The sequence below is a fragment of the Thermobia domestica genome, chromosome 5 (assembly GCF_964235325.1).
Source record: "Thermobia domestica chromosome 5, izTheDome1.hap1.1, whole genome shotgun sequence".
Lineage (NCBI taxonomy): Eukaryota > Metazoa > Arthropoda > Insecta > Zygentoma > Lepismatidae > Thermobia > Thermobia domestica.
Window position 1 is genome coordinate 247,673,365 of NC_137458.1, and position 23,956 is coordinate 247,697,320.

Sequence of the window (23,956 nt, forward strand, 5' to 3'; positions counted from 1 at the left end):
GGGCATAATTGTGGGGCGTTAAACTGACATCTCATTTCATATCATTTCATGAAGTACTAGCTGAACTTGCGCTCTCTACATAGCGCATCACTCACATATGAGCATGAATCTCCTTATTATTCCTCACATCTGCACATTGTCCCTTTACAGACACAAGTGAAGAACGTTTTGATTTTAAAAAAAAATCAGCAAGGAGTTCCATAAAGGGGAGGCTTTTTCGATTAGTTTTTTGATTATCTCGTACCGTTTGCAAGATTTGAGCCTACTTCCGGTTGGAGTTTCTAATTCATGTATGGTCAGTGTTTTCTTTTTCTTGCATGTAGTTATGTAATAAGCATATACATTACACACACAATTAATTTTAACGTCAGTGATATATGGTGTTCATTGGACAAAACACTCCAAACAATAATGATTCATCTTAGACTGGAGAAATGGTTATCTTTCTTTTCTCATTATCATTTGGCCATGAAATAAACGCCGAAGAGATATACTAACTCTGTATGCAAATGTGTGGTGCTGGAATGTATAACTCGTAGGATATGATGCTTTATTTTTTAAATTTCAATACTTCCAGTCCTCGAGTACGGAACACGAGGAGGAACTGTTGTATACTATTACCAAATATTCAATTAGAACTGAACAATCTATACAAAATTTGCAATTGATCAGTAAAGACAGCGTCTTTCTGGAGCTTTTGTTTTTTTCGAATACATTGTCAAATAATTGGCCACAAACATAAACTCTTCTTGACCACAAGCATATAAACCTAGCATTTTAATATATAGATAGACTACTTTTGTCACACTATGATCATTTCGTAATACGCAAATCACGGCAGCACTTTTCTAGTCGGTTCGAATTTGCACGAATAGCAAAACTGAACCATATAGACCATATCTTACCATGCTATTGTGATATTTTGTTTATTTTATTTGCACGGGGCTCAGCTGGTTGAAAGCAAACATTATTTCAGTTTTAAAACACAACAGAGAGATTCAGATATTTATTTATTTTAATAGAATAAATCCGCCCGTCTCCGTCTTTATCTTTACATGCTTGAAAATTTATTCCTTTTTAAATTCATCTTATTCTGATCATGGCCAGTTTTTGCTACTTATTATTGGAATTCCTGCAGTAGTTTAATTTTAGAAATTTCTATACCTCCTACCAGTTCACTCACTGATTAATAATATTTTTGTTTTACTGCTCTACGTCATTGTAAAAAAAAAAAAAAAAAAAAAAACGGACTTGACAAAAACTGTTATAGTTGGCAACACTACGTAGTATTGGTATTTTACTCCGTCGTATGTAAAATGTTCCTGAATTTCCCTGTGTGAGGAGTACGCAGTGGAAAAATACGTAATATTGAATCTTAGTTGAATGTTTGTTTGTTCGTTATACAGATCCACACCATTAAATCGTTTGAAATGAATTTTGGAATATAGTGTTGTTAGACATCGAACTTGATTATAAATGAATTTTGGAATATAGGCCTAGTTAGTACCTACAACTTGATTATATCATGTCACTTTAATTAAAATGCGTCTCCTGAGGGGCAGGGGATTTATGCCAAAGAAAGAAAAATTCTCAAGTTAGGGAAACGAAACTCGGTACAGCATAAACTCATTAAAAATAACTATTATTTCCGCCGGAGCCTTCGGCCCGCTGTACACTGTATGTTAAATATTTTCTTTACGTTAATTAAACTTTAATAATAGCAAACAGAATTATTTATTCTATTTTGACTTATTTTAGACTAGAAGTGCCCGCTCTTCTCATGGGAAGAATAATGGTAAATCATTGAAAACTAAAAAAAAAAAAAAAAAAAAAATGCTTGAAATATATACACAGTGCCTCGAAAAAGTATTCGTACAGTTACTATTTTTTTAAAAATAAATGAACGCCTGTTTATGTCACATATACGATTTGAACCCTATGCATTTATGTCAACACTATCTTGCACCATTAGTTCACCAGTTGCGCCATCTATTCAGGGTAGTTTGCTGGTTCAGTGTTTTACTCCTGTCGAAAAAGTATTCGTACACCGTAGATTGTTCGTAATAAAGATATCTGCCAAGCACTGTTAATGTGATTACTCTTGCTTTGAAGCTTGAGAAGGTTGCTGACAGAAGTATCAAAATATTTCTCAGTCTCCGTTCACCAAAAACATGTATTAAAATGTAATATGGGTCACAAAGGAAAAGAAACAACGCAGGATGAAACAAAAATTATTATCATGGTTCACAATTAGACTAAATCGGTGTCTACGGAAGATCTAAAATCTTGGAACGACTTCCCTCAATGGTGCAGTTGATATTAGATTCAGCGTTACGAAATCAATTAAAAACAAACGTAGAAGTGGTCGCCCAGAACTATCAAATAGATACAAGAGCATAATAGTGCAATACTATCATAATTAATCCAAAGATAAGCACTCCTCAGATTGCAAAATGAGCTAGAGAGACAACGAGTAAAGGTATCATTGACTACAGTGAGGAATACGTTGAAAACAGAATCTGAAGAAACAGAACTTGGACGATTAACAATAATCGCAAGAAGCACCTAGAATTCGCTCTGAAGGGCGTAAATAAGCCCTTTGACATTTGAAACGTTATTTTCATCGACGAGAGTCGGGTACAACTGTTTGGGTCAAACTGGAGAAATCTATGCGAAGAATAAAGAGAGCAGAAATCGCGCCAAAATCGATTTCCCATTGTGAAACATGCTGGAGGATCTATGCTTGTTTGGCGGTCAATAAGTGCTGTTGCTGTCTTAGAATGTGTGTTTTGCAGAACGAACGATGAACCAATGGAACTATATCAGTATTTTAAATAGCAATCTTTGGCAAAGAACTCAGTGGCGGCTAGTGTTAGTGTTGCAGCGTTGCGCAACGACCAAAGTATTTCAAGAAAAAAATATTATCAATAGTAGTAAAGAACAAAAAAAAAATACTTTTTAATACTTGCATATATACACTTTAAATAACATATTTTTTACTTCTGTAATTGTCCGTTCCGTTAATCCATTTTAAAAAGCGAAAAATAATCCGTCACAGAGTCCCTAATTTACATTGTGTTGCAACGAGCATGCAACGACCAGATTCCTTCAGCGCGGGAATTGGAGCAAATGTTAAGTCTCCTTTCCCCTATCTCAGAAGTTAAAGGGACTGGTCGTTGCAGTGCTTCTGCAACACAGCACGATTTCCAGTGAACGAGAAGGTTTTTCACGCTAAATAAAATTTCTGAATTTTCTTTCACTAGCAATTAACAAATGGAATTTGTTTTTATGAATTCATATTTTTAAATTACGGGACCATACTGAAGTAAATCAATATAATGGCAATTAAAAAAAGTGATTGTAAAATCACAAAATAAGAAAGAAAATATCTAGTAGAGGAGAAAACAAATGAAAATAGACCCACATTTACAAGTTAATTCTTAGCTTATATTGATAATGAAGGCTTCTTCTACAGTAATTTGTGAATCAAATATTAATAAGTCAGTATGTAGAATCGCCCCCCCCCCCCTCTGTGGATAGTATTTTAGTATAAACATATTTCTTTTATAAAATAAGTATATTTTATACTCTTAGTAATTTCAACATAAAACTGCATGATGGGGAAAGCCACATTGAATTTGGGACTAATTAGCAATGCTCAGGGGCGTAGTCACGAGGGGGTCCACCGGGTCCGGACCTCCCAAAAATTTCGAAACTTGACTAACATTTGTAGGCTTTCTTAATAAACTATACTTTTCTAACACAGAAACGATTGATGTAGGCTAAATATTTTATTTTACGCCTCATCATGTACTCTTCTTTTCTTATAAAAATAATCGTTCTCTCATTTTTTCTAAAAATATAGGTGAAAGTAAGTAAGAATTACTTATCGTCTTTTCGGGTGCAGTATAAGACAGGTTCCATATTATGTAGACGTATTGGACCTCCCTCAAATACTTTGGACCCCTCCCAGTTAACATTTCTGGGTGTAGAACTGGCAGTGCTGCTTTTTTGATGTTCTTTGATTTTTTTTGGCTTCTGTTACATGCTGATCCTTCATCTGGCGGGTTTCGAGGTTTCCTTTCCAGAACATATCACATTGGTAGGCATTGTTTCGCCTCATGTGGAAGTATATTGTGTTCATCGTGCATTGCGTAACAAGCAAGACGGATAATTTGGAATGTAGTTTTTTTCTTTTACGCACATGTGTGTGTGTGTTGATGTATGAATATGTGACATTCGGAATTCATATACCAGTACCTATTTTGTATCAGCTGTTTTGGTTTTTAATTATTAGGTTTAATTTTATTGTGTGTGCTTTAATTCTGTAAATAACCTACAAATTCTGAATGAATTGTATACCATGACTTCTGTAAATAACTTACAAAAAACATTGACCAGCTTTCAACTGAGGAAAAATTTGCAATTAAGGCTTAGACAAAACAAGCAAAGGGCAATTCAGGAGAGTGTTCGAAAAAAAATCCAGTTTAAATTTACAGGATATCTTGTTTAGTAGTGTTGTTTGTACCAGTTACATTTCCTCAATTTATTTTAAATTTTCCTGGGTAAACTGTGAATAAAGTGTGTTCAATGTACATTTTTTTTTTTATATATAACATTAATCTCTGCTACGAACTCTCTTCAGTCAACGCTGAAGAGGAATTCGGATCACTGTCAAGGACTGAGTTTGCAAGAACGAATCGTTCGCAATAATCTAGAAAAAATATTTAGTAAATCTACAAAGCTTTGAAATTAATATTAACAGTACCTATGACGTCAGCAAAAGACGAAAAGTTTTTTTCCACATGAAAAATAATTGACACTTTCAAGGAATTGAATGTCCCAAGAAAGGTTATTACCATTGGTTATGCTTTCCATCGAAAAAGACCTGACAATAAGAATATCAGAGTTCAACCAGCATGTATTAGACAGATTTGCTCCAATCAAAGAGAGGAGAATGAACTTACTAATTAATTAAGGTGATTAATTGGATAAAATGTTCTGCATTTTTTATTTTTTAAAAACAATTTTATTTAATTTAACATGTCACATAGCATTTGCATCTAAAGTTATGCTGATTAGTCAATGAGTCAACTTTATATCTTCTGTCTCTTATCGTTCGTACTGCAACACCCAAAACCACAATCCACCGGCCGCCACTGAAAGAACTGCAAAAATGAGTTCCAATAATGACTTCGTATTTTTGCACGATAATGGCCCAAAACATACCACACACAATACTAGGATGTGGGTACTAATAAAGTACCCAAAAAAGTTTACACACACACACACACACACACACATGTAGTGACCAGACATCAATCCCATAGAGCATAGGGCCTATATGGGAAGTTTCTGGCCTAAAAATAAGATACAGGGTTATTTCTAACAAGGCAGTTTTCTAAAATACTTTATTGGAAGAATGTGATTATATTTGACCTAAAAATAATTATAGCAAACTTAGTCGTTCCCATTTACGGAAGACTTTAGACAATTATAGCTGCTAAAGGACCCTAACTAACTAACTCTATGACCTATGGAACCCGAAGGTTCAGTGCCGCGTTCACAAAAGCTCTCCACTGACTTCTATCCTTAGCTAAAGGACCCTACAAAATATTAATCAATTGAAAAGTGATGTTATTATTACTATTATTTTCTCGAATATATCGGCTGTACGAATACTTTTTAGACGCACAATTTTAGAATTATTTTGTTTTTATTTTTTGTTACAGAGAGAAAATAGCTTTCATTTGAAAGTATCTTCCTTAATATATTATTATTATTATTATTATTATTATTATTATTATTATTATTATTATTATTATTATTATTATTATTATTATTATTATTATATATTATTATATATATTAAATATATATATTTATAGATGTATACACTAATACACGTAATATTTTTATCACCCACTTTCCAACCTTGATATGAATGATACCATTGAAATTCTACGAAACCTGGGAGTGTACGAATACTTTTTCGAGTCACTGTATAACGATGAACAGATGTAAAAAGGCATTGCCTCTACTGGTTCTTGGGCCAGTAACCTGTAACATACGAAAAACTGGATGGATTGCCTACCTCACAAGCAATATGCTTCACTGCACGTACAGATCTCCACTTTAAGTTTTGACTCACCCCCAATCCCTCGAATAAAAAAAAAAAAAAAAAGTTTCGTACACCATTAGGTTAGCTTATTATTTATCTGTATACAATATTTGGTGGCTCTAGAAGATTTGGTTGTATGTGAAAATATGATGACACACACACACACACACACACATACACACACACACACAAACACAAGGAGATGTGCACATATTAATATACACTAGTAAGGAATTATTATAGAAATATTTTATTTCTTTTCGGTATGGTTTAATTTAAAAGACATTAATCAAACTTTTTAAAGTTCACACCCACCATACTTAAAACATAAGACTTTAGTGTCATATTGGTTGAAGCAGGGTTTCTCAACCTGGGGGTCGCTACAGATTTTTATGAAGGTCGCGAAAATAAGCGGAAGAGATAAATATAATTAGAATCTAATACCGGAAAGTATTTTTAAATATTTTGAATTTTGTTCTGTAGGCATATTTTTTTAAAATTATTTTTATAGCCTACATACTGCTAAGAATAGCAAAAAATATGTCTACTAAACATTTGCAACAGGTGCAGAGTTGTTTAAAAATCAATTTAAATGAAAGAGGTACGATATGAAACTAATGAGAACTACATATTGAAATACAATTAAAATTGAAAGCTAATGAGATACCTGAGCATGGTGTGATATCACTAGTGTGCCAATATCCGGTTCAATCTTCGTGGCGCACATTACCAAGTCATTTTGAACCGATAAGCGATTTCTTGCCTTTGTTGTAATGGTTCATTCCCGTTGTGCCTACTTCCCGTTCTGCCTACAGACCCTCCAGCACTTTAAAGAAAATATTTTTAATTATCTTATCTCTAGGCAGAACGGTAATTCCCGTTGTGCCTACTTCCCGTTGTGCCTACTCTTTCGAGACGGGGAATTATGTGCAGGGAGGAATTTTTGTAGGGAATATTTCTTTAGTATTTCTAAAAGCTTCTGTAAAAACAACCACCACCTCTACAAGTTTCATCATACATGGAAAATTGGTTGACTCAGTTGCAAGAATGTTAGACATTGTATGTGAAACAAACATTAAAAAAAAAAAAAAAAAAAAAAAAAAAAAGATCTAATATCAAGCAATTTCAGAACAAAATTTTATTTGGGTTTCCAGTAGTTTACCTCCAGCATGCTAAGACTTGCAGTACTAAAAAATGCCACAGTTCACATCCCCAAGACATGTCTGGCCAACTATTAAACAAACAACGCAAGAGGATGCATAAGGCGGCCTTTAAAAAGAGTGTTTGTCTCCATCATATCTCTTTCCTCGAATTGATTGATTCAGTTGCCAGTAACCCGTTTGACATTGTATCTGAAACGAACACGAAACAGACTTACTTCGGGCTAATATCAATTCATTTCAATCTAAACATCATTTCAATTCATTTCATCAATAACATCTAAAATTTATGATGAAACTTGAAGAAATAGTTATTCTTCTTACATAATTTCTTAGAATTACGAAACAGATTATTGCGAATGCAAGACAAAACCCATGGAAAATTTCTGATAAAACTGACAAAATTCAAGGAACAGAATCATAGTTGCAGTTTAATAAAGAGATTTTTTTTTTCAGCGGCCATGCATCTAAAATGTTATATATAATTCTTCACTTTATTGAAATAACATTTTCTAAATACTGAAAACCCAACGAAACACATAAGACTGTTATAGTAATCAGATGCGTAGCTAGAGGGGAACGAGCGGGGCTGTTGCCCTGAGCGCTAATAGTAGGGGTCGCCGAACAAGCAAGAAGAAAGAAAAAATATGGGAAGTCAGTAAACGACGCGTCGCCCTGAAAACGTATTGGCGTCCGATTAAATCAATATTGTTAGTTTGCAAAGAAATAGATATGATAAAAATTTTCTTGCTTGCTCCGCTCGCAACATAAACGTTTTAATAAGAATCACAACAAGCTTTTACTTATTACGTTAAAAAGTTATTATATATGATTTGTTAGTGTCAGTGTGATAAGCAAGGTGCCTAGTAATGACTTATAGTCTACACAGGAGTGTTTTCAAAATCAGAAACGGTCAAAGTATGAAATACGTGTTCGGCGTTTTGTTGGTGATGAGTTTGCTTAGATAATCACGCTTCTCTACCCAATCGGATTACTCACGACGGTGAGAATGAAAACTCTGAGAAATTCGCAAAGAAGGCTCCTTCTGAATTTCCATTACATTTCACAGAATATTTTTACCGTAAAATAATCGAAATTAAAATGCTATTTGTGTGGTCACATACAGAATAAAATCACAGATATTTACGATTATTAGGAAGGCTGGAACCACGTGTAATAGGCTTGATGGCTTACATAGATGTGGTTGCATACTGTTTACATTTTGAACAACGATTATGAGATCTTTATTTAAATTACATTGGGTATATTGACGATATGTGGTATTTAGTATTTACATTGACAGTATAAATGAAATGAAATGAAATTTTTAAGTTTTACGTCCTACGGTAATGCTGGCTAGGCTAAAGGAGACGGTGATGATGAGAAATGAATGAAATAGTGGAAAGTAGGAGAAAACGGTAGAACACCGAGAAAACCAACGCACACGGTGTTTGTCCACCACAAAGCTCACCTGGCTCGAGCTGGGATCGAACCATGGACCCCATGCACCAGAGGTGAACGCTCTACCCCTGAGCCATTGCGGTCCCATTTTTTTCTTTTTTTACAATATAAGTACGACACATTGCGTGTAATACAGAATCATGTATAGAGGACAAAGCACCTGATCATATATAGAGGTGATGCCGGAAAAAGATCTGTGATGTAGAAGACAAAGGCTTTTTTTAGAAAAAGAAAAGAGACCGAATTATGCATCTTCTTGCATTGTTTGTTTAATATATGGCCAAATATATTTTGAGGATGTGAACTGTAGCACCTATTACGTACTGCGAGCCTTAGAATGTTGGAGATGAACTACTGGAAAACTGAATAAAATTTTGTTGTGAAATGACTTGATATTAGACCGAAATAAGTTTATTTTCTTGTAACTGAATCAATTAATTTTCCATTTCTCTGTAAGTATTAAAAAAACACATCTCTACTAAAGTAGACGTGAATAACGCTGCTAATAACAAAACTGTACCTAGTCATTTTTTCTGAGAAGAGCAAGTAAGATAACATTTAAAATATATGATGAAATTTAAAGGAATAGTTATTCTTCTTACAGAATCTATTAGAATTACTAAAGGAAAAATCCCTAGAAAAGATCCCTCCCTGCACAGAATTCCCCGTCTCGAAAGAGTAGGCAGAACGGGAAGTAGGCACAACGGGAATTACCGTTCTGCCTACAGATAAGATCATTAAAAATATTTTCTACAAAGTGCTGGAGGGCCTGTAGGCATAACGGGAAGTAGGCACAACGGGAAGACACCGTTGTAATGCTTACCATGGAGGAAAAACCACTCTGGTCAATGGTATTCATTTTGATACCAGTACGCTATTACGGATCAAATTCGATATTTGTATTATGAATGAACTGACCAAATTTGGTTTTAATCCATTCGCTTTTAGGGAAGTCATTGTATCCACTATATAGAAGAATTTGATTCTACTATTATAGTAATCGATGGATATGGTGAGATCTCCTCAATAGATATATATTAAAAATCCCATACAAGCTCAGGTCTATTACAAAACAAAAACTATAAGGGGGTCGGTGGCAAGAGGATGTGATAAAATGGGGGTCGTGATAGGAATTAGGTTAGAACCACTGGGTTAAAGGATACTAGGAAAACATCCCAGAGACATAGGTGCCCTTAGCCTATGCTGAGCCTAGGGCAAGAAAGCAAGTGTGTCGAGGCACGAAAAATCGCGTGTCGAAATATCGATCAGCAAATATAGAATTATTCTCGATTTCAGCAGTGTCTTTTTCACAAATTGGAATATTACATAGGGACGCTCAACACAAATTATATCTCAATCAAAAAATATAGTAGTACTTGTTCTTTTAACAACTATTGTTAAGCTTCTGCTTTTCCTTGCCGTAAGCTTTATATATTTATTTTGAATATTTTTTTTCTGGGATAGTGGTCACTAATATCATTCTCGTTTTGGCGTAAAGATGCATCAAATCAATTTGACTAAGTAAAAAAAATACCGTTAAATCAGGGTTCAAATATTCGCTATGACACCTGAATACTATCTTGTGCGAAGAGACAAACTGAGCAATGGCCAATAGCATCTCTAAAACATACAACTGACCCTTGCTGCCTCCACTAAGCAAGATCCAGTTTATTGAAATTGAGAGAATAATGCAGAAAGATTTTCCCAATGATATTACCTCAGAAATATAGGAGGGCTTATGCTATACAAATCCTTCGCTAAATACATAAAGTTGCAATAATTTAACATTTCCCTTGAATGGTGACACTTTTTTTTTAACATCGTACCAGATTTTCTCGATAGCTGAATGCTCTAATTAGACTTCCACCTTCCTCATAGTAAAAGGACAAGTGTTGATAACAACAATTTATAATTTTCGATGAACTTAAAAAGTTCGATACTGAATTCTCTATTTCTGTCTGTTATTTGCGATTTTGTTAATTTGGGCCCTCCATTCGATGGAGCAGCAAAACTACCTGAGAAACTGATGGGATTTTTTGTGTCACTTACCGTTCCCGTGATATTGGCCAATAAATGTCCAATTTCGGAAGATTTAAGGTGTCATATCAATGGAACCATAAGTTATAGAGAGATGATATTAGCATTGGTCAATACCTAAGAGGATAGTGAACATTTTGGAACCAAATAGTACCCGGTGGCCACTATTCAACTGGCCACTGGTTTGGCCAGTGGCAACCAGTTAACATTGGTACCAAAATATTTAACATCCTTTTAGGTATTGATCAATACCAATATCATCTGTCTATGATTTACCGTTCCCGAGATAATGGACAAAAAATAGTTCCGTTCATGCATCTCGTTCGCATTTCGTTCATGCATCTTATTGACGCGTGGAAATTGTATATTTTTTAAATAGGTCTACTTTTAAATTTGAGGATGTAGTCTATACTGTTAATTTGTTGTCCTATCCGTTGTAAAACCTATCAGTATTATTATTATGAGTGTCAGTATTATTTAACCATATACATTGTTTTGCCATCCATATACAGTATATTGTAGTTTTCCTTTACAGCATCGTGTTACAATTGTCCCAAAGCTCTGTTACAATTGACCCGGGCACGGGACGTTTGTAACAAGACAGATGCTGTCATAAAATGTTTCGTAACTTTCTATATTAGAAATTGTCATGTATGAAAAAAATTGAATGGAGCAACAAAACTTCACTTAAGATATTGTGTAATTTTGAGACTTATCCGAGCATAAACATGTGAGAAAAAAATAAAATGTAAAATTTGTTACATTTTCCCCCGGTCTCCCCTACTCATGTGATTTAGATTTCACGTAAAATAAAAATAAAATAAAATCTTTCAGTTTAACGTCTCACGATTATGCCCTTTAGTCTAAGGGAAGCAGATGATTCAGGCAAGTAAATTATAATGGAAGAATTAGTGGAATGAGCATGTGGGAGGGAACGGGAGTACCCCAAGAAAACCCACGAATACGATGTTGCTCAACACAAACTTACTAGGACAGGCATCGAACCAGGGACCCAACGCATCGGAATAAGCACTCTACAATTGAGCCACCGCGCTCTCCAGGATCCCCGTTAAGCTGTAGGTCCACCTCTGATATAGCCTTGTTGCTGAACTCAAACTCAAATCCAAAACAGCTATAATATTATTAAGTTTTATTACACCACCTGACATTATGTATATGTATTGTTTTTAAATATTAGATATATGCGGCAGCGCTTTACTTTGAAGTAACTTAAAAGGATTATACTGATAAAGGCATTCGCTTGATTATGTCAGTCTTCATACTTTTGGTAAAAAGGAATATACGGTGGGAAGTGTGTGCGTGTATAATTTGAAGTACCTTGAAAAATAACAGTAATTGATTCACGTGTTGTATTCTCCATGTAACAGAAAAAAAAAATCCGGTTATAACTTGAAGTCCCTCGTACAATTCCAAATTCCCTAATAAGCATCGTACCACTGGTTGGACTTTTACTCTATAATATTCAAAATAGGGCACAAACTTTTGTATAGTATCTTAATACGCTGTATTAATATATTCTCTGTTCCTGCAGGGGTACGATGGGTCAGTGGTAGAGTGCTTATCTTTGGTTCCTAGGGTCCCTGGTTCGATTCCCGGCCAAGTAAGTTTGTGGTGGACAACATCGTATTCGTGGGTTTTCTCGGGGTATTCCAGTTTCCTCTCACACTCTCATTTCACCAATTATACCATCGTCATTCACTTGCCTTAAGGGTCTTCTCTACAGCGAAATTAAACTACCGCTAATTTCAGAGTTTTTTTTTTCTGTAATATCTTCAAAATAAAATAAAAATATTCAAAAAGCAGAAACATAATAAACTAGACAATACGATTTTGCATGTGATACCTTTACCACAATTCACATTCCTATCTGCTTTTGGGATGCTGCTCTTTACAGAATCCGCCAAAAAAAAAAAAAAAAAAAAAAAAAAATGCTAAATCTATCTACAGTTGCAAATCGAAAGCAGATAGATGAATTGTGATAAAGGTATCACATGCGAAATAGTATTGTCTAGTTCACTACGTTTCTGCTTTACGAATATTTTTTATTTGTTTTGAAGATATTACAGAAAAACACTAAAATTAGCGGCAGTTTAATTTTGCTGTCGTCTTCCTTAGTCTAAAGAGCATAATCGTGGGTTGTCCAACTGAAGGATTTTTTCTCTACTCCCCACTCTACTCTATTATACATCAAAGGGTGTAGCTCAGTAGCACAGCACTCACTCTTCTACGGAGGGTCATTGGTTGGATCTTAAGCGACGTTGATTTGTAATGGAAAGATTTGTTCATGAGATATCTTGGAGTTCTCCAGTTTTCCTCTCACATTTTCATTCCATTAATTGTTCCATTAATCTGCTTTCGTTAACCAGTGGTCATCTCCTCTAGCTGAAAGAGCGTAATCGTATTGCTACCTTTCGCTTCTACTATACACTGTATCAGACTGTATTCTACACTACTCCGATAATCTTCCGCACCATGTCTACAGAAGAGACAGGACTAAACACTTACTTCTTGAATGCTGATGGGATGTCCAGCAGACACATTAATATTGTTCTTTCACTTTCAGCAGCTTCATTCTTCAACATCCCGTTTTCGATTTGCGATTCTTATCGTACATTGAACAAAAGGGGCGTCCGCTGGCAAGTAGATCTTTTTATCTTGGCTGCATGGCACCAGAAGGAGCTTCGTGGTCGTGCAGCGTTGACCCTGACCTTGAATAGCAAAAGAAATAAAATCGAAAGGAGGCAGCACCTTATGTACTTAGAATAACAAAACTTCCTTATATTTTTATTCAGAAGCACAGTTTGTCGATGTTCCTAGAAACCAGCGGGCATTTGTGTGGCTGTTTTCACGTTGGAAAATATACAGGTATGTTACTTTACTTTTAGAAAATAATATTTGTGATTTAACCCATAGCTACCACTAATAAGGTATTTTAGTATTTAATTTGATATTCCGGTTCAGCTGGCATGCGCTTAAATGAAACTCATACTGTCTCGTTGACAAGCGTCAACATCAGCTGATTTGGCTTGTATCCAAGTTCATACGTCATGTGTTGTCACATGGAATTATGGGAGCTGAAGCAGTGGCGGCTGCCAGCATTGCACCCTTCATTAAAATGATAATAATAATAATAATATAAAATAGTAATAACAATAATAAGTTAATGAATTGCTTAAAAGACAATGAAGAACTTCAAGAAATTAGAAAAGTGAGCCAGGTGGTGTACTGGGGTTGCCAAGTCAGAAAAATAAAATCACCGGCATCTGCTCATAATCAAGGTGACCAGACGTCTCGTTTTAGCCAGGACAGTCCCTTATTTTCAACCGTTGTCCCGTTTTTTTTTCTGATTCTCAAACGGGACGCCTAAATGTCCCGTTTTTAAGCAAACATGACCCTGTGTCCCGTAATTATTATTCAAAATATGAATGGTCAATGTTAATTCTACACTCTTCCGTACCAACACCCATTGGGACAGGGGCGGATCCAGGGAGGCGATCGACCCCCCCGGAAAAGGAAACTTTCTTATTTTATATATATAAATAAAACCCGTCCCAAAGTTTGGAGCCCTTAAAAGTAGCAGTATGACAACCCAACGCCCCCCCCAGAAGTCGGTCCTCGATCCGCCCTTGCATTGGGAAGGTTCAGCCGTGCCTAGAACTTCTGAATATTCAAATGAAAATTGAGTGTTCTGTGGTTCAAGTGGGAATTGAGTGGGAATTCTGAATGTTGAAGTAGTTAAAAGTATTGTTGGGTAGTACTTAAGTTAGAAACTCTGTGTTATTATTCTTACTTGTGTTTTTTGTAAATTGAAAACACTGCTGAGTCCCAAAATGCAATATGGAAGTTACCCCCCCCCCTCCCGTCGCCGATTCGTATGCGTCCCGTTTTTGAAAGTAAAAGTTCTGGTCACCTTGCTCATAATCCTTGGAACAGATTAAGAATAATTGTATTTTAAACCTTGAATTACATAGTTGTGGCTGACAAAAATACTATTCTGCCGGTAACATACCGGCCAGTTGTCAACCCTATGGTTTACGCAAAATTCTATCAAAGAAACTTAACTGTTTCCAGACCTTTATAGATCAGGAATAGAAAAAAATACCTAGGTCCTAATACTCGGAGACTAAATTTCTGCATCAAACGAAAAGGTGTTAGAAAGTTTATTTAATAATATTTTTCGAACTATCTGACTCATGAGTGCTCATCTTCCAGGGCCTTGGGTACAACCAGGTCCGTATTTAGGTGATTGCTATTCTGTGCTTGAGCAAAAGGCAGCAGAATTTAGGGGGCGGCAAAATTTTGGATTTTTTACAAGATTCACAATAAAGTAATAGAAAATTAGAAACCCGCAGAGTCCCGCGCAAGCGCGAGGAAATATGTTCATGTGTTTAATTCGCTCTGATTACAGTAGTTACTAATTACCTAGCTTATCTGATTATTTTTAAAAAGTCATGCTCTCCTACAAACCGCAAAGGGGTGAGGATGAACTAAAACATCATGAAAACTGATAGCGACCTCGAAAACTATGAATTCAACACTAATATTTGCCGTTTTCGATTACTTTTAATATCTCGCCCCCTCCCTGGGGGGTGGAGTATGACCTTCAAGTTGAATTGGATTAAAACTGTCACTATTTATCTCAGCGACTCCATAAACTGTGAATCCAACCAGGGGCGGATCCAGGACCGACTTCTGGGGGGGGGGTTGTCATACTGCTACTTTTAAGTGCTTCAAACTTTGGGATGGGTTTTATTTATATTTATTTATATATATAAGAAAGTTTCCTCTTCTGGGGGGCGATCGCCCCCTGGATCCGCCCCTGAATTCAACTCTAATATTGGTCGTTTTCGGGAGAGCGGCAAATCATTTAAAGCACAGGGGCGCAGAATATATAAATACGTGCCTGGGTACATCCCCCTAAATTTACAATTCACACACAAATTTACCTTTTTCTCACCAAATTTGCAGTTCTTCTTTGGTTTATATCATTTTCAATGAAAAATTGTCCTCCCAAACAATTTCATGGGCACAACCTGCGCTCTAAAACCAGTCTATAGGCACCACTGATCTGGCTCACTTCGTAAATTTTCGATGTTCTACATTGTTTTTAAGTTATTCAATAAAATTATATATATAGTATAGGGGGTGCGTAACCGCCACAACAAATGGGAGAGTGAGAGAACGATCTACAGTGTGTGCCGCTTACTGTGAGAAATTAGTGTCGGTAAGGGGCGTCATTTCAGACTTCACTTGAAGGGGGCAAGAGCACCACCGACATAAGAAGACTCACGTTTTGTACTAGTATATTAGTAGTCAATCGATTAAAGTATATGTATTACTCAAACTCTTGGGAGGGAGCAATTGCCCCTCCTGCCCTCCCTAAATGACGCCCCTGGTGTCGGGGTCCTATTTTCTCTTCTGTGGCAGGGGTAAAAGTGAGGGGGAACGCGGGCGGACGTCGTTCCCCCACCTCCGAAACAATATCTAAGACGTCCACCCACTTCCTAGAAAATTACAATGGGTAAAGATAAGCAGGGGTACGGCGTGACGTCATGCGTCCCCCTACCTTTTCAGATACATTTTTACCCCTGTTCTGCGGTGCTTTTCGAATATCGTATCGTGCAGATCGATGAATGCGTTAAGTAGTTTCGTCACTTCCGTAACAACGTAAGTGCAAGATTCCAAAAATTGCAGAGGGGCACGGTGACTCAGTGGCGCTTATCTCTGGTGTATGGGGTCTCTGGTTCGATTCCCGGCCAAGTAAGTTTGTGGTGGACCACAACATCGTGTCTGTGTTTTTAGAGGATACTTCTGTTTCCTCTGACTTTCCCATTCCACCATTCTCATTCATTTCCGTTAATCATCGTCTCCCGTAGTCTACCTAGGTAAAGCGCATAATCAAACACGTTAGACTGAAATATTTCACTTCCCCCTCCCCAAAAAAGAATGCAATTTCGATTCCAAACATTATGGCTGTTATGCATAGACCGGTACATAAAAAGCAAAATTTATTTTAATGTAATATATTTTTCCTTATCTTTTTTAACTTTTATGTATTTATTTTTTAAAATGTGTTATTTCGGAAATTTAGGCAAAAATTGCAATTCTCTCTTTCATTATAGTATTTATTGGTCAACGCAAACGTAACTATTGTAAGTTCTATATTATGTAGCACTAGTGGCGTATTTACGATTTTTTGTTTCGGGGGGGGGGAGGGGCTCTGCCTGAAAATATGAAAATTCTGCAAGATATTTCATATACTTTACTACAGTAAGTAAGATTTCGAAGGGGCTTCCGGGTTTAATCTCCCCACTAAATACGCCACCGTGTAGCACATTTCTTTGGAAGCAGGGTCGTGAATTAGGGTTTCAGAGAACGAGTTTGAGTTTGAGCCTCATTGAGTTTGAGAAATATACACATGCAATCAAAATATATTAATGAAAACTGAAACAATCTACTTATATCAGAGATCTTGCTCCCTCCCAAGGAAAACCTGAAATGTCGCTACGGGACCAGGGCCAGCTGTACCATATGTGCAACACGTGCATTTGCATGGAAGACAAAATCTGTCATAACTACTGTATATTATGTATAAAAATATTTTTTGTTGGAAACAGATTTCATAATGATGGTAATTAAATTTTCTGATCTGACCTTCTATTTGAATACTACGTTCATAAATCATGTTAAGGTCGCATTAGTATAACGTCACATTGACAATGCTAAAACAAATCCTAGCATGAATTGCTTGATTGTTGTCAAGTACAAGAACTCAGTTCTCGAACAGTAGCTAACACCTGTTCCACTTAGTTAGTAATCACAGGTTTGATATGAAAACTAGTCTTGTCTTTGTCACAGACAAGTTCCTTATCATTGAATGTGGAAACAATTTTAATTTTTTTAAAGATATGGAGAAGGAAAATCAAGAAATAAACATAAAAAGCTAATTGCACTGAATTGCAAACTGATCTATTGAGTTTGAAGCTAGATATTGAATTCTATAAAAAGGAGTAACATCTTTCCTCTGTAGATGTGTTTGCTTTATCTTTCACTAACATAATAGATTATTTAGAGAAAAAAAACAAGACATAACGAGATTGTATTTGTAGTGTTTAGGCCTTTCTGAGTGCGAGTGCTCGTTCCCTCCCTTTTATTGTTCATGATAGGATAGCATACTTAAATTCGTGGCTTTTAAGATTTGTTCTTTCTGCAGAAAGGAAGGGGGGAGCGTCAAATGATGCCGTCGTACGGGGCGGCAAATTGCCTAAGGCCGACCCTGTTTGGAGCCCACCGAAAACAAATGATGCCGGAAGTAAAGATGGGTTGCCACGTTACAAGAACTTGTAGCTGTCATTTAAAAAATCTTGAAACCCTACCATATTTCACCGGGTACACATAGTCTTGAAAGGGTCATAAAACATTTTTTTCCATCTTACAAAGAGTCGAACAGTGTCCAACTTTCTGGGACGTTTTGCTTGCTACCTGCTATCGCTCTCCCGCTGACATAAAGGAAAAACCAGTTTCGCCGCATCCGAAACAACGGATTCTTTTGGACAGGGAGGGAGAGTGCGCCAAAATACACGTTTTTAATGAGAAGGTTAATTGTTCGTCCACTAGACTGCAGTGCTGCATGGGTGGTGATACCTTTCTTGCTTACAAGAAGTTGTAAAATCTAAACAGTGCATAGAAAGATCGGGTATCAAGGTCTTTTTTATGACAGCTACAAGATTAATGTAAAATGGAAACGTGGTCTAAGAAAGCTGTAGCTTCTTTTAAAAATGATATGCTATACTGACAAATATTACGGTAGGCTACACAGCGTTGAGACTATACGAAACTTCATCATTAACTTCTAAATATTAAGAAATAAAAGAAGAAACGAGTAAAATGTGCTGAATTTAATTAATTCGATAAATAATGTAAACAATTCATATTTGGTATTGAGTCGTTTAAAAAATTCTCTACAATGTTCTGTTTAAAGGGACAAAAATTACTTATGGCTGACACCTCCCGCTCTAGCCCCTTCCTGGCTACGGGTCTACTTCCTTAAGACAGTGATGCCAACCCGTGGGAAAAATCCTATTTTGTCGAATTTTTTGACATTAATTTTGGAATAGAGATAATGGGAATTTTTGTGAAAATTGGCAGCTTGCATGGGATTTTTCATACATTTATTTTATCGATGTAAAAAGATCTCTATGAGCGGGAAGTCTTCTTATATGTCATCGTTGGGACGTTGAATGCATCGTCTTATGAGGGGGTCGTGATATATATATATATATATATATATATATATATATATATATATATATATATATTCAGTCGTGAGGCTTTTAGTACTCTATTGACATCTTATTCATTAAATTCTAAGAAACCGTTTAGATTCTTACATTATACATACAAGGCAGTTTTCCGATATGAACAGTGATGACTAGATGTAACACACAAAGTAAAACAAATTCCTGTTGCTAGAAAGGAAGATAAACGCAGTGACCAATAAGATGGGAAAACATTCTAATGATAAAGAAATCCGTGTGTCAAAAGAGGAAAAATGCCAAAATAATTTGTAGACTATATTTACAAGTCGTGTTTGGTCGAACGTCGCCTGGCCTTCAAAAAAAGAAATCTTCAGAAAAAAAAAAGCTTTAATGTCCGATATATATTGTTATTTCTAAGTACTTATTTTGCTTTAAGTATCATTGCTTTGATCTTCCATTCCATTTAAGGTCATTGTAAATGATTGAACTAAGATTTAATAATAATAATAATAATAATAATAAATTAATGAATAGCTTAAAAGATAATGAAGAGCTTTAAGAAGTTAGAAAGTGAGCCAGGTGGTTTACTGGGGTTGCCAAGTCAGAAAAATAAAATTTCCGGCATCTGCTCATAATCCTTGGAAGAGATTAAGAATAATTATATTTTAAACCTTGAATTATATAGTTGTGGCTGACAAAAATACTATTCTGCCGGTAAAATACCGGCCAGTTGGCAACCCTATGGTTTACGCAAAATTCTATCAAAGAAACTTAACTGTTTCCAGACCTTTATTTATAGATCAGGAATACCTAGGTCCTAACACTGGGAGACTAAATTTCTGCATCAAACGAAAAGGTGTGTTAGAAAGTTTATTTAATAATATTTTTCGAACTAGCTGACTCATGAGTGCTCATCCCCCAAGGGCTTGGGTACAACCAGACTCGTATTTAGATGATTGCTATTCTGTGCTTGAGCAAAGGGCAGCAGAATTTAGGGAGCGGCAAAATTTTGGATTTTTTAAAGATTCACAATAAAGTAATATAAAACTAGAAACCCGCAGAGTTCCGCGCAAGCGCGAGGAAATATGTTCATGTGTTTAATTCGCTCTGATTATAGCAGTTACTAATTAGCTAGCTTATCTGATTATTTTTAAAAAGTTATCCTCTCCTACCCCCTGCAAAGGGGTGAGGATGAACTTGAACATCATGAAAACTGCTACCGTTAAACTTAGCGACTTCGAAAACTATGTATTCAACACTAACAATTGCCGTTTTCGATTACTTTTAAAATCTCGCCCCCGGAGTATGACCTAGAAGTTGAATTGGATTAAAACTGTCACTATTCATCTAAGCGACTCCAAAAACTGTGAATTCAACTCTAATATTGGTCGTTTTTGGGAGGGCGGCAAATCATTCAAAGCACAGGGGCGCAGAATATATAAATATGGGCCTGGGTACATCCCCCTAAATTTACGATTCACACACAAATTTACCTTTTTCTCCCCAATTTGCAGTTCTTTTTGGTTATATCATTTTCAATGAAAAATTGTCCTCCCAAACAATTTCATGGGCACAACCTGCGCCCTAAAACCAGTCTAAAGGCACCACTGATCTGGCTCACTTCGTAAATTTTCGATGTTCTACATTGTTTTTAAGTTATTCACTAAAATTATATATATATAGCATATCTAGGGGGTGCGTAACCGCCACAACAAATGGGAGAGTGAGAGAACGATCTACAGTGTGTGTCGCTTACTGTGAGAAATTAGTGTCGGTAAGGAGCGTCATTTCAAACTTCGCTTGAGGGGGCAAGAGCACCACCGACATAAGAAGACTCACGTTTTGTACTAGTATATTAGTAGTCAATCGATTAAAGTATATGTATTACTCAAACTCTTGGGAGAGAGCAATTGCCCCTCCTGCCCTCCCTAAATGACGCCCCTGGTGTCGGGGTCCTATTTTCTCTTCTGTGGCAGGGGTAAAAGTGAGGGGGAACGCGGGCGGACGTCGTTCCCCCACCTCCGAAACAATATCTAAGACGTCCACCCACTTCCTAGAAAATTACAATGGGTAAAGATAAGCAGGGGTACGGCGTGACGTCATGCGTCCCCCTACCTTTTCAGATACATTTTTACCCCTGTTCTGCGGTGCTTTTCGAATATCGTATCGTGCAGATCGATGAATGCGCTAAGTAGTTTCGTCACTTCCGTAACAACGTAAGTGCAAGATTCCAAAAATTGCAGAGGGGCACGGTGACTCAGTGGCGCTTATCTCTGGTGTATGGGGTCTCTGGTTCGATTCCCGGCCAAGTAAGTTTGTGGTGGACCACAACATCGTGTCTGTGTTTTTTGGGGATACTCCTGTCTCCTCCCACTTTCTCATTCCACCATCCTCATTCATTTCCCTTAATCATTGCCTCCCGTAGTCTAAAGCGCATAATCAAACATGTTAGACTGAAAGATTTCATTCCCCCCCCCCCAAAAAAAAATTGCAATTTCGACCCCAAACATTATGGCTGTTATGCATAGACCGGTACATAAAAAACAATATTTATTTTAATGTAATACATTTTTCCTTATTTTCTTTATCTTTTATGTATTTATTTTTTAAAATGTGTTATTTCGGAAATTTAGGCAAAAATTGCAATTCTCTCTTTCATTATTGTATTTATTGGTCAACGCAAACATACCTATTGTAAGTTCCATATTATGTAGCACATTTCTTTGGAAGCAGGGTCGTGAGTTGGAGTTTCAGAGGACGAGTTTGAGTTTGAGCCTCATTGAGTTTGAGAAATATACACATGCAATCAAAATATATTAATGAAAACTGAAACAATCTACTTATATCAGAGATCTTGCTCCCTCCCAAGAAAAACCTCAAATGACGCTGGGGCCGGCGGTACCATATGTGCAACACGTGCATTTGGATGGAAGGCAAAATCTGTCATAACTACCGTATATTATGTATAAAAATATTTTTTGTTGGAAACAGATTTCATAATGATGGTAGTTAAATTTTCTGATCTGACCTTCTATTTGAATACTATGTTCATAAATCATGTTAAGGTCGCATTAGTATAATGTCACATGGACAATGCTAAAACAAATCCTAGCATGAATTGCTTGATTGTTCTCAAGTACAAGAACTCAGTTCTCGAACAGTAGCTAACACCTGTTCCACTTAGTTAGTAATCACAGGTTTGATATGAAAACTAGTCTTGTCTTTGTCACAGACAAGTTCCTTATCATTGAATGTGGAAACAATTTTAATTTTTTTAAAGATATGGAGAAGGAAAATCAAGAAATAAACATAAAAAGCTAATTGCACTGGAATTGCAAACTGATCTATTGAGTTTGAAGTAGATATTGAATTCTATAAAAAGGATTAACATCTTTCTTCTGTAGGTGTGTTTGCTGTATCTTTCACTAACATAATAGATTATTTAGAGAAAAAAAAACAAGACATAACGAGATTGTATTTGTAGTGTTTAGGCCTTTCTGAGTGCAAGTGCTCGTTCCCTCCCTTTTATTGTTCATGATAGGATAGCATACTTAAATTCGTGGCTTTTAAGATTTGTTCTTTCTGCAGAAAGGAAGGGGGGAGCGTCAAATGATGCCGTCGTACGGGGCGGCAAATTGCCTAAGTCCGACCCTGTTTGGAGCCCACCAAAAACAAATGATGCCGGAAGTAAAGATGGGTTGCCACGTTACAAGAACTTGTAGCTGTCATTTAAAAAAATCTTGAAACCCTACCATATTTCACCGTGTACACATAGTCTTGAAAGGGTCATAAAACATTTTTTCCATCTTACAAGGAGTCGAACAGTGTCCAACTTTCTGGGACGTTTTGCTTGCTACCTGCTATCGCTCTCCCGCTGACATAAAGGAAAAACCAGTTTCGCCGCATCCGAAACAACGGATTCTTTTGGACAGGGAGGGAGAGTGCGCCAAAATACACGTTTTTAATGAGAAGGTTAATTGTTCGTCCACTAGACTGCAGTGCTGCATGGGTGGTGATACCTTTCTTGCTTACAAGAAGTTGTAAAATCTAAACAGTGCATAGAAAGATCGGGTATCAAGGTCTTTTTTATGACAGCTACAAGATTAATGTAAAATGGAAACGTGGTCTAAGAAAGCTGTAGCTTCTTTTAAAAATGATATGCTATACTGACAAATATTACGGTAGACTACACAGCGTTGAGACTATACGAAACTTCATCATTAACTTCTAAATATTAAGAAATAAAAGAAGAAACGAGTAAAATGCGCTGAATTTAATTAATTCGATAAATAATGTAAACAATTCATATTTGGTATTGAGTCGTTTAAAAAATTCTCTACAATGTTCTGTTTAAAGGGACAAAAATTACTTATGGCTGACACCTCCCGCTCTAGCCCCTTCCTGGCTACGGGTCTACTTCCTTAAGACAGTGATGCCAACCCGTGGGAAAAATCCTATTTTGTCGAATTTTTTGACATTAATTTTGGAATAGAGATAATGGGAATTTTTGTGAAAATTGGCAGCTTGCATGGGATTTTTCATACATTTATTTTATCGATGTAAAAAGATCTCTATGAGCGGGAAGTAAACTAATGACACTTAAATAAAGGTGAAATCAGTGCTAATCAGGGGTAAAAATGGATCTTCAAGGTAGGAGGACGGTAGGTAGTGGCATGACGTTACGCCGTCCTCCTGCCTATCTTTGCCCATTGTAATTTCTTAGGAACTGGGGGGTAGGGGTGTTCCAAGAACCGGTTAACCGGTTTCGGTTCGGTTTGTAGTTTAAACCGAATCAATCGGTTTGGACTTCAAACCGGTTCGGTTCGGTTTGGGAACGGTTCGGTTTAAGAACTGTTGGGCCCTTTTTGAGGACTGTTTTGTTCGGTTTCAGTTCAATAT

At 36.4% G+C, this 23,956-nt stretch overlaps 1 protein-coding gene across 2 annotated transcripts in view; it reads left to right on the plus strand.

Moving 5' to 3' along the window:
* The first annotated feature begins 13,389 nt into the window (after positions 1-13,389).
* dib (Cytochrome P450 302a1, mitochondrial) overlaps positions 13,390-23,956 on the plus strand; it is a 151,764-nt gene continuing 141,197 nt past the window's right edge. The window contains exon 1 of one of the 2 annotated variants that reach the window (XM_081759926.1): positions 13,390-13,664. The gene's annotated coding sequence lies outside the window, so the exon portion shown is untranslated. The remainder of the gene's footprint in view (positions 13,665-23,956) is intronic. The other variant, XM_081759923.1, reaches the window with a different exon arrangement.